General features: G+C 40.1%; 1 pseudogene; it reads left to right on the forward strand.

The window, feature by feature from the left end:
- LOC124664857 overlaps window positions 1-11,015 on the forward strand; it is an 11,956-nt pseudogene extending 941 nt beyond the window's left edge.
- The last annotated feature ends 1,690 nt before the right edge of the window (window positions 11,016-12,705 follow it).

Below are 12,705 nucleotides of genomic sequence, written 5' to 3' on the forward strand. Positions count from 1 at the left end.
ACTCCTCCCAACCTTTGCTTTCTCAAGCCATGGCTAACCGAATCTTCGGATGCCGTCCAACAATCACATACCATGGAGGAGTGTCTATTTAGGTTAATTAATTTGGGACTGGGAATCCCATTGCCAGCTCTTTTTGCAAAATTATTGGATAAGCGGATGAAGCCACTAGTCCATTGGTGAAAGTTGCCCAACAAGATTGAAAGATAAACACCACATACTTCCTCATGAGCTATAAAACATTAACACAAATTGAGAAGCATTTTGAATTGTTTAAAGGTAGCACTCAAGCAATTTACTTTGGAATGGCAGGAAATACCACATAGTAGGTAGGTATGGTGGACACAATTGGCATAGTGGTTGGCTCAAGTATTTTGGATGCATGAGAAGTATTCCCTCTCGATACAAGGCTTAGGCTAGCAAGGTTGTTTGAAGCAAACACAAGTATGAACCGGTACAGCAAAACTTACATAAGAACATATCGCAAGCATTATAATACTCTACACTGTCTTCCTTGTTGCTCAAACACTTTACCGTAAAATATCTAGACCTTAAGAGAGATCAATTATGCAAACCAATTTTAACAAGCTTTACGGTAGTTCTCCACTAATAGGTTTAAACCACATGAAAAAAACTTAATCTATTTGAGAGCTCAAAACAATTGCCAAGTGTCAAATTATCCAAGACATTATGAGGCATTTTCTATTTCCAACCAAATAACCATAAGTATTGTAGCTTCCAACTTTTATCATTGAACATTAAAAGTAAAACGAAGAACACATGTGTTCATATGAAAAAGCGGGGCGTGTCTCTCTCCGAAACAAGGATTGCTAGGATCCGAATTTATTCAAACAAAAACAAAAATAAAAGCACACAGACGCTCCAAGTAAAGCACATATGATGTGACTGAATAAAAATATAGTTTCAGGGGAGGAAACCTGATAAGTTGATGAAGAAGGGGATGCCTTGGGCATCTCCAAGCTTAGACGCTTGAGTCTTCTTGAAATATGCAGGGATGAACCACGGGGGCATCCCCAAGCTTAGACTTTTCACTCTTCTTGATCATATATCATCCTCCTCTCTTGACCCTTGAAAACTTCCTTCACAACAAACTTCTCATAAACTTCATTAGAGGGGTTAGTACTCAAAAAAATTTGAATCCACCTTGGTCCTGTAGTGGCACATTGCAAGAACTCAATAAAACATTAGCTACAGCTCTCTATGTCTAGAAAAGCTCGCTTAAAGTCCACAAGAGACAATGCAAAAAACAGAGACAGAATCTGCCAAAACAGAACAGCCAGTAAAGACAAATTTTAATAAAATACTTCCGTTGCTCAAATCAGAAAACTAAAAACTAATGAAAGTTGCGTACATATCTGAGGAACACGCACGTAAATTGGCATATTTTTCTGATTTTTCTACAAAGAAAACAGCCCAGATTCGTGACAGATAGAAATCTGTTTCTGCGCAGAAATCCAAATCTAGTATCAACCTTCGATTAGAGGCTTCACTTGGCACAACAAAACACAAAACTAAGATAAGGAGAGGTTGCTACAGTAGTAAACAACTTCCAAGACACAAATATAAAATAAAGTACTGTAGCAAAATAACACATGGGTTATCTCCCAAGAAGTTGCTTTCTTTATAGCCATTAAGATGGGCTCAGCAGTTTTAATGATGCACTCGCAAGAAATAGTATTTGAAGCAAAAGAGAGCATCAAGAGGCAAATCCAAAACACATTTAAGCCTAACATGCTTCCTATGCAAAGGAATCTTGTAAATAAACAAGTTCATGAAAAGCAAAGTAACAAGCATAGGAAGATAGAACAAGTGTAACTTCAAAATTTTAAGCATATAGAGAGGTGTATTAGTACCATGCAAATTTCTACAACCATATTTTCCTCTCTCATAATAATTTTCAGTAGCTTCATGAACAAACTCAACAATATAACTATCACATGCAGCATACTTTTCATGATCCACAAACTCATAATTTTTATCAATCTCAAGAATAGTGGAATTAAAACTTTCAAGCTTACTTTTATTAATAATATAACAAGGTAGTTGATCAATCTCAAGAGATATGGGACTCATAGAATAAGTCAAGAACTCTCCAATCCCATTTTTATTAGTAGTACAATTAATATTGTCAAGTAACATAGGACCATCATCTAGAGCTTTATCGTAAACATTTGCTAAGCAAAATTCTTTAGTACCATGCATTTCGACATCAGGCACAAACAAAGCATTATCATAAGATTTATCAAAGTAGCATGGATTATCATAAATAACAGTAGCATAATTATTCTCACAAGTATTACTTATAGGCAATATTTCAAGAAAATCCACAGGAACATAACATTCAACCTCTTCCGGTAAGCATGGAGGACAATCACATAGTGTAAGAGATGAAGAGTTACTCTCATTAGAAGGTTGGCATGGGTAGCTAATCCATTCTTCCTCCTTTTGTTCGTCGCTCTCCTCTTCTTTTTCATCCAATGAGCTTTCGAGTTCATCAATTTCTTCTTCCACCGGTTCTCTGCAAATTGTGAGTGCATTCTTGTGCATTAATGTGTCTCTCTTTATAATCAAGGATATAAGGATTCCTATTGTAGCATTCTATGCAAGAATTAAGGATAGTAGAGACATAATCTTTAAGGTCCTTACAAATAGCACAAGTTTCATAATTCTCAACCATGAAGGATTCTATCTCGGAGGCTCCCATAAATAAGATAAATTGTTCTACCTCTTCGAACCCATAATGAATATAGCAATTCCGATTATAGTTCTTAATTAAAAATTCCTCACTAGAGCCACATTGAAATTTAAGATGTTTAGTATCCTGTTGAGAGCAACAGTTTATATCCTGGCGTTTAAGCAAGATTTTAGCAATTGTATTCACTTTTTCTATCATAGCACTCATTACTTCACCAGCTCTTGATTTTCTACAATTATTATAACATTCTATGAGCTCCAAGTAGGTTGTTGGTTCTCCCATAACAGCAGTTTTTAATTTTTCGGTTTTTCAAATTTTTATGGATTTTTGGGTATATAGGAAAAGTAAAACAAGACAAAAATAAACTAAGCAAAAGTAAACTACGCAAACTAATACTAGACAGAAATAAACTAAGCACAAATAAACTAGACAAAAGTAAACTAAGCAAAACAAAATAAAATAAAACAGAGAGAGAGGTAGAGTGTACTCCCCAGTGTGAACTTATGAGTAGAGCTATGCCTCCCCAAGCAACGGCGCCGTAAAACAGATCTTGATGACCCACAAGTATAGGGGATCGCGATAGTCTTCGAGGGAAGTAAAACCCAAATTAATTGATTCGACACAAGGGGAGGTAAAGAATACTTATAAGCCTTAACAACTCGAGTTGTCAATTCAATTGCACCCGGAAAAGCACTAGCAACAGGGGTGATGTGAAAGTAGCAATAATATGAGAGCAATAGTAACAAGTAACACAGCGAGTAGAATAGCAATATGAGAGCAATGGCACCGAGAAGATAGTTGATACTACTTCCAATGACATGTAGAACAAGTATATAATGATGAGAGATGGACCGGGGTTCCCAGCGATCTACACTAGTGGTAACTCTCCAATAAGTGACAAGTGTTGGGTGAACAAATTACAGTTGGGCAATTGATAGGAATCAAAGCATTAAGCTAGAATATCAAGATTATTAATTATGTAGGCATGTTTTCCAATATAGTTGTACGTGCTCACAATGAGAAACTTGCACAACATCTTTTGTCCTACCAGCCGGTGGCAGCCGGGCCTCAAGGGAAACTACTGGATATTAAGGTACTCCTTTTAATAGAGTACCGGAGCAAAGCATTAACACTCCGTGAAAACATGTGTCCCTCACATCACCGCCATCCCCTCCGGTTGTCCCGATTCTTGTCACTTCGGGGCCTTTGGTTCCGGACAGCGACATGTGCATACAACTTGTAGATACAATCTAAGCAATAATTATAGAGCTTAAATCTAAGATCATGCCACTCGGGCCCTAGTGACAAGCATTAAGAATAACAAGATTGCAAAGCAACAATAACTTCACAAACTTTATAGATAGACTAATCATAATGTATCATCCATCGGATCCCAACAAGCACAACACCGATTACATCAGATGAATCTCAATCATGTAAGGCAGCTCATGAGACCATTGTATTGAAGTACATGGGGGAGAGTATACCGACATAGCTACTGCTAGAACCCGTAGTCCATGGGGGAACTAATCACGGAGCATGGTGGAGGCGGTGGCGTTGATGGAGATGGCTTCCGGGGGCACTTCCCCATCCCGGCAGGGTGCCAGGACAGAGACTTCTGTCCCCCGAATTGGAGTTTCGCGATGGCGGCGGCGCCCCTGGAGTCTTTCTGGAGTTTCGTCAATTGGTCCGGTGTTTTTAGGTCAAAAAGGGTTTTATAGGCGAAGAGGCAGCACAAGGGGGCACCTGGGGGCGCCTCACCCTAGGCTGGCGCGGGCCCAGGCTTGGCCGCGCCGCCTTAGGGTGTGGTGGCCCTCTGGCCCCTCTCCGACTCTTCTTCGGTGTTCTGGAGCCTTCCGGGAAAAATAGGAGGTTTGGCGTTGATTTCGTCCAATTCCGAGAATATTGCCCGAACAGCCTTTCCGGAACCAAAAACAGCAGAAAACGAGAACCGGCACCGTGGCATCTCGTTAATAGGTTAGTTCCGGAAAATGCATGAAATCATCATAAAGTGCAAGCAAAACATGTAAGTATTGTCATAAAACAAGCATGGAACGACAGAAATTATGGATACGTCGGGGACGTATCAGTAACCGTAAGTATGTTGCTCCTAATGATTATTATGATAATGAATCTGAGTACAATGATCTTCCTATGCCCTTTACCTATATTAGTGATCATGATTTGGAATAGCACACTACTTTTGATACTGAAAATCTCTTTGGTACCGATTATGAAAGTAATGATGTTAGCACTATCCATGTTCCCTCAAACGATGATATTGAAAGCTCTAAGCTTGGGGATGTTGTGCTTGAAGATCCTATATTTGAGACCTTTACTTTGAGTGAAAATGATGATATTATATCTTCGGGCTTAGATAATCGTTATAGAGATGGCTATGACACAAGTTATAATTATCCTTATGAAACTTGTCATAGTTATGATGGGATTGTCAAAAACCATCCCCTTAGTATGCAACTTGTTTACCATGTTCAAATTCTTGATAATAATCCTGATCCAATTACTATTAATGAGAAGAGTTTTTCTTATGCCAAAATTAATGATACTTTTATGCATATGAACCATGATAAGAATGTTTTAAGTGATGGTTATATTGTGGATTTCATCAATGATGCTACTGAAAGTTATTATGAGAGAGGGAAACATGGTTATATGCATCTTAATAATATTAAGTTTCCCCTCTTTATGTTGAGAATCTTGAAGTTGCGCTTGTCTTGTCTTCCTATGCTTATTGCATTACGCTTACATGACTTGTTTATTTACAAGATTCCTTTTTATAGGAAGTGGGTTAGACTTAAAAGTGTTTCATACTTGCTTTTTGATGCTCTCTTCTGCTTCAACTCTCATCTTTATGTGAGCATCATAAAAATCACTATGCCTAGCTAAAATGCGTTAAAGAAAAGCGCTTATGGGAGACAACCCATCGTTTTTATTTTCTGTTATTTTTGCTTTTCTTTTTGTTTTGAGTCAAGGTGCTTGTTACTACTGTAGCAATACCTTTGTATCTTTATTTTATTGCATTGTTGTGCCAAGTAAAGTCTTTGATAGAAAGTTGATACTAGATTTGGATTTCTGCGCAGGAACAGATTTTCAGCCGTCACGAATTTGAGCTGTTATCTCTGTAGAAAAATCGTAAAATCTTGAAAAAAATCATGAGTAATCCTCAGATATGTACGCAACTTTCATTCAACTGGAGCTTTTTCATCTCAGCTTGTTAGTTGCCTCGAAAAAATTCGTATTTGCGGACTGTTCTGTTTTGACAGATTCTCCCTTTTATTTCGCATTGCCTCTTTTACTGTGTTTGAGTGGGTTTCTTTGCTCCATTAAATTTCAGTAACCTTGGGTAATGTCCAGAAGTGTTGGGAATGATTGTGTCATTGCTGAACATGTGAATTTTTGATTATGCACTAACCCTCTAATGAGATTGCTTTGAGTTTGGTGTGAAGGAAGTTTTCAAGGATTAAGAGAGGAGGATGATATAATATGATCAACAAGAGTGAAAAGTCTAAGCTTGGGGATGCCCCCGTGGTTCATCCCTGCATATTTCAAGAAGACTAAAGCGTCTAAGCTTGGGGATGCCCAAGGCATCCCCTTCTTCATCAATAACTTATCAGGTCACCTCTAGTGAAATTATATTTTAATTTCGTCACATCTTATGTGCTTTACTTGGAGCGTCTGTGTGCTTTTATTTTTGTTTTGTTATCTTAGTTCTCTGAATAAATTGGATCCTATCTTGTTTGGGAGAGAGACACGCTCCGCTTTTTCATTTGAATACTCATATTCTTCACTTATATTTGTTGAGTATTCGGCTTTCGCACTGTGTAGCTTCTAGCTCTTGGTTTTCATGTATCTCTTGTTCAGAGCTATTAGTTATTTTATAGAAAGTACTCTCTTACTTCACTTATATTTGTTTTGAGAGTTTCTTGCTATTTGGTTGGAAACAGAAAATGCTTCATGTGGTAATTGGTATATTGTCTTGAATAATTTGATACTTGGCAATTGTTTTGAGCTCTCAAGTAGATCATGTTTAAGCTCTTGCATCATGTAGTTTAAACCTATTAGTGGAGAACTACCGTAGAGCTTGTTGAAATTTGGTTTGCATGATTGGTCTCTCTAAGGTCTAGATATTTTCTGGTAAAAGTGTTTGAGCAACAAGGAAGACAGTGTAGAGTATTATAATGCTTGCAATATGTCCTTATGTAAGTTTTGCTGTGCCAGTTCATACTTGTGTTTGCTTCAAACAACCTTGCTAGCCAAAGCCTTGTACTGAGAGGGAATGCTTCTCGTGCATCCAAAACCTTGAGCCAAAACCTATGCCATTTGTGTCCACCATAACTACCTACTATGTGGTATTTTTCTGCCATTCCAAGTAAATACTTCATGTGCTACCTTTAAACAATTCAAAAGTTATTATCTCTTATTTGTGTCAATGTTTTATAGCTCATGAGGAAGTATGTGGTGTTTTATCTTTCAATCTTGTTGGGCAGACTTTCACCAATGGACTAGTGGCACATCCGCTTATCCAATAATTTTGCAAAAAGAGCTGGCAACGGGGTTCCCAGCCCCAATTAATTAACCTTCATTAATAATTCTCTTCACATGTTTTTCCCCGATTTATCGGTAAGCAACTTAATTTTGCAAATAGACACTCCTCCATGGTATGTGAAATGTTGGAAGGCACCCGAGGATTCGGTTAGCCATGGCTTGTGAAAGAAAAAGGTTGGGAGGAGTGTCATCCATAAATAAAACTAAAGTACATGTGTAAACAAAAGAGAAGCGGGATGATCTACCTTGCTTTTAGAGATAACGTCCTTCATGGGAGCCACTCTTTGAAAGTCTATTTGACAAGGGGGTTAGAGTGCCCACTACCATTCGTTGACAACAACAAACACCTCTCAAAACTTTACTTTTATGCTCTCTATATGATTTCAAAACTTGAAAAGCTCTAGCACATGATTTAAGCCCTGCTTCCCCTCGCGAAGGGCCTTTCTTTTACTTTATGTTGAGTCAGTTTACCTACTTCTTTCTATCTTAGAAGCAAACACTTGTGTCAGCTGTGTGCATTGATTCTTACATGCTTACTTATTGCACTCATCATATTACTTTGTGTTGACAATTATCCATGAGATATACATGTTGAAAGTTGAAAGCAATTGCTGAAACTTAAATCTTCCTTTGTGTTGCTTCAAAACCTTTTATTAAGAATCTATTGCTTTATGAGTTAACTCTTATGCAAGACTTTTTGATGCTTGTCTTGAAAGTACTATTCATGAAAAGTTTTTGCTATATGGTTTAGTTGTGTAGTCATTATCTATTTGTTAGCAAACTATTGACCATTGCTTTGAGTCACTTCATTCATCTCATATGCTTTACAATGGTATTGATCAAGATTATGTTGGTAGCATGTCACTTCAGAAATTATTCTTTTTATCGTTTACCTACTCGAGGGCGAGTAGGAGCTAAGCTTGGGGATGCTTGATACGTATCAAACGTATATATAATTTCTTATGTTCCATGCTAGTTTTATGACAATACCTACATGTTTTGCTCACACTTTATATCATTTTTATGCATTTTCCGGGACTAACCTATTAACAAGATGCCGAAGCGCCAATTTCTGTTTTCTGCTGTTTTTGGTTTCAGAAATTCTACATAGGAAATATTCTCGGAATTGGACCCCACGAAGACAGAAGTCAATATTTTGCCGAGGCGGACCCAGAGAGCCAGAGAAGGGCCAGAGGGGGGCCAAGGGGCCCCCACACCATAGGGGGGCGTGGCCCACCCCTCTGCCGCGCCACCAGGTGGGGAGGGCACCCTGGGGCCCCTCCGAGGCCGCCCTTCCGCCTATATATTCTCCCAGATGCGAAAACCCTAAAAAGAAAAGTCATATTCCACGAAGAGTTCCGTAGCCGCCGCCATCGCGAAGACAAGTTTCGGGGGACAGAATCTCTGTTCCGGCACGCGGACGGGACGGGGAATCGCCCCCGGAGGCATCTCCATCGACACCACCGCCATCTTCATCGCCGTTGCTGTCTCCCATGATGAGGAGGGAGTAGTTCTCCCCCGAGGCTGAGGGCTCTACCGGTAGCTATGTGGTTCATCTCTCTCTCCCATGGTGTGATCTTTATGTGATCATGAGCTTTGTAATCTAGTTGAATATGTAAATGTTACTCTTGTCAATTATGCACTCTAGAGGTTACTTTAATATGAACTCCGGAGTCACTCTCCACGGTGTGATGGTGACAGTGCGCGCTTCGTGTGTGATTCCTTTATGACGTTGTGGAGCTTGTTTACTCCGGCTTGAGGTGTGCTTTTGCAGCCCTACACAATGAATGGTGTTTGTTATCCAACAAGAGAGTGTTTGAGAGTAGCATTTATTTATTCAATTATGTGATCATTGTTGAGAGTGTCCACTAGTGAAAGTATGATCCCTAGGCCTTGTTTCTAAGCATTGAAACACGGTTTCCAACAAGTTCTGCTACATGTTCGCTTGCTGCCATTTCTATTTCAGATTGCAATTACTACTTATAATCATCCATATTACTTGTATTTCACTATCTCTTCGCCGAACTAGTGCACCTATACATCTGACAAGTGTATTAGGTGTGTTGGGGACACAAGAGACTTCTTGTATCTTAATTGCGAGGGTTGCTTGAGAGAGATATCTTTGACCTCTACCTCCCTGAGTTCGATAAACCTTGGGTGATTCACTTAAGGGAAACTTGCTGCTGTTCTACAAACCTCTGCTCTTGGAGGCCCAACACTGTCTACAGGAATAGAAGCGTGCGTAGACATCACCCAATAGGGCCCCATATCGAACAAACCCCGAAGAGACGAAGGAAATACAGAAGCAAGTACAAGCGCTACTCGACAAAGGTTATATCCGCATAAGCCTTAGTCCTTGTGTTGTTCCTGTTATTTTAGTTCCTAAGAAAGATGGTACATGGCGTATGTACGTAGATTGTAGAGCGATAAACAACGTTACTATTCGATATCGTCATCCTATTCCCCGTTTAGAGGATATGCTAGATGAATTGAGTGGTGTTGCTGTTTTCTCTAAAATTGATTTGCGTAGTGGTTATCATCAAATTAGGATGAAAGAAGGGGATGAATGGAAAACAACCTTTAAAACAAAATTTGGTTTATATGAGTGGTTAGTAATGCCTTTTGGTTTGACTAATGCACCTAGCACTTTCATGAGACTGATGAACCATGTTTTGCGAGATTTTATTGGTAAGTTTGTGGTTGTGTACTTTGATGACATATTAATCTACAGCCGCAATGAATCTGATCATACTATACATATTCGACATGTTTTGCAAATGTTGCGTGATAATAAACTCTTTGGTAATCTTGAGAAGTGCACATTTTGCAAAGATAAGGTCATATTTCTGGGTTATGTTGTCTCTAAGCATGGAGTAGAAGTAGATGCGTCTAAAATTGAAGCAATTCAAAATTGGCCTACTCCCATGAATGTGAGTCAAGTAAGAAGTTTTCATGGTTTAGCTGGGTTTTATAGAAGATTTGTGTCCAACTTTAGTACTATTGCTGCACCTTTGAATGACTTGACTAAAAGGGTGTTGTTTTTGAGTGGGGCGCAGCCCAAGATCATGCATTTGATGAACTTAAACAATTGTTAACTTCTGCACCGTTGCTTGCACTTCCTGATTTCAATAAGCAATTTGAGATTGAATGTGATGCTAGTGGTATTGGAATTGGTGGTGTGTTGATGCAAGAGGGTCGTCCAATTGCATATTTTTCTGAGAAACTTTCTGGTGCTAAGTTGAACTATCCTATATATGATAAAGAATTGTATGCTTTATTTAGATTTCTTAAGGTTTGGCAACATTACTTGTGGCCGAAAGAATTTATCATACATTCGGATCATGAAGCTTTGAAATATCTGAAAGCCCAATCTACTTTGCATAAGCGTCTTGCTAAGTGGGTTGAGTTCATTGAGTCTTTTCCATACATTATTAAGCATAAGAAGGGAAAAGATAATATTGTTGCTGATGCTCTTTCTAGGAAGAATATGCTATTAACTCAACTTGATGTTAAAATTCCTGGTTTAGATATACTATGTGATTTGTATGCTACTGATCATGATTTTGCTGAACCATAGCGCTTGTGTGCTCTTGGTAAAGCATGGGAAAAATATCACATACATGATGGGTTCTTGTTTAGAGCTAACAAACTATGTGTTCCAGAATCGTCTGTGCGTTTGCTCTTATTGCAGGAATCACATGATGGAGGTTCGATGGGTCACTTTGGGCGTGAGAAGACGCTACTCATGCTAGCTGATCACTTTTATTGGCCAAAGATGAGGTGGGATGTGGACAGGCATGTCAAGAGGTGCATTACTTGCAACAAGTCCAAGTCCAAGTTGAAGCCTCACGGTTTGTATACTCCTTTACCGGCACCTACTACACCTTGGGAGGATATTAGTATGGATTTTGTGTTGGGGCTATGATTCTATATTTGTGGTAGTGAATAGATTCTATAAGATGTCACACTTTATTGCCTGCCACAAAAGCGACGATGCGTCGCATATTGCTAACCTGTTTTTCAGGGAGATTGTACGTCTACATGGAGTCCCGAAGACTATTGTTTCTGATCATGACGTGAAGTTTATGAGCTACTTCTGGAAGACGCTGTGGAGAAAGCTGGGGACGAAGCTGCTTTTCAGCACTACTTGTCATCCCCAAACTGATGGTCAAACTGAAGTGGTGAATTGGACATTGTCACAATTGTTGAGATCCATGATCAAGAAGAACCCGAAGGAGTGGGAAGATTGTTTGCCACATGTGAAGTTTGCTTACAACAGGGCGGTACATTCTACCACATAACTATGTCCCTTTGAGGTGGTGTATGGTTTCAAACCCATTACGCCGCTTGATTTGTTGCCTCTACCCATACATGAAAGAGTCAATATGGAGGCATCCAAGAGGGAAGATTTTGTGCGAAAGATTCATGCGAAGACTAAAGAGTTGATAGAAAAGAAAGGCAAGAGAAATGCTACAAGGATGAATAAGAAGCGTAAGGAGATATTGTTAAAGCCTGGTGATATGGTCTGGGTACATTTTTGCAAGGATAGGTTCCCGAAGCTGCGAAAGTCCAAGTTACTTCCTCGTGGTGCTGGTCCTTACAAAGTGCTTGCCAAGATCAATGATAATGCATACTCGTTAGATCTTCCAGTTGATGAGTTTGGTGTCAGTAATTCTTTCAATGTTGCTGATTTGACACCATATGACGGAGAAGATCTTGGAGCGTCGAGGTCGACGCCTTTTGAAGGGGGGGGAGATGATGAGGACATCCCTACCTCACTACTACCTCCGTCATTACAAGTTGAAGATGATCCTGCTGTGAAGCTCAAGTCCAATGAAGTTAGGATTGGACCAATGACACGAGCCCGTGCGAAGCTACTTAAACAACAGGTGAACTTGTTCCTAAGTGATACTTTGATCGATGAGAACTTTATACTGCCTAAATCGTATTACTTATATATGATCAGGTATGAAGAAGGAGCAAGCATCGCACGATGAGAGGAGCAACTGGACAAGAAGATGGACGTGAAGCTGGTCATGGAGCTGGACATGAAGACATCCCATGGACGCGCGAGGGGGGAGCGGGAGGCATGCGCGAGAAGAGGAGTTGTTCAGGCCGGCGCCCATCCCGGTCAACCGGCCGTGCCGCCGGGCCGCCCGGCCCGAGGCCCGGTCAGACCGGCTCCCACGCCGGATCAGCCCGGTCCAAACCGGGTCCCACGCTTGTGCTAGCCGGGGCGTATCCAGTAAGTCTGGACGCCCGCCCGGTCGCCATCCGGTCCCTGGCCCGGTCCAAACCGGACTGGCCGGTCCCAGGCCCGGTCGCGGCCCCCAGACCGGCCGAGTCCAAGTCTGTCTCGACCAGATCTATTCTGGGTCGGTTATTTTTGTATCTTTTTGACCTGAGGTCGTCCTGAATCCCTATAT

This window comes from Lolium rigidum, chromosome 6, assembly GCF_022539505.1.
Source record: "Lolium rigidum isolate FL_2022 chromosome 6, APGP_CSIRO_Lrig_0.1, whole genome shotgun sequence".
NCBI classification, from domain to species: domain Eukaryota; kingdom Viridiplantae; phylum Streptophyta; class Magnoliopsida; order Poales; family Poaceae; genus Lolium; species Lolium rigidum.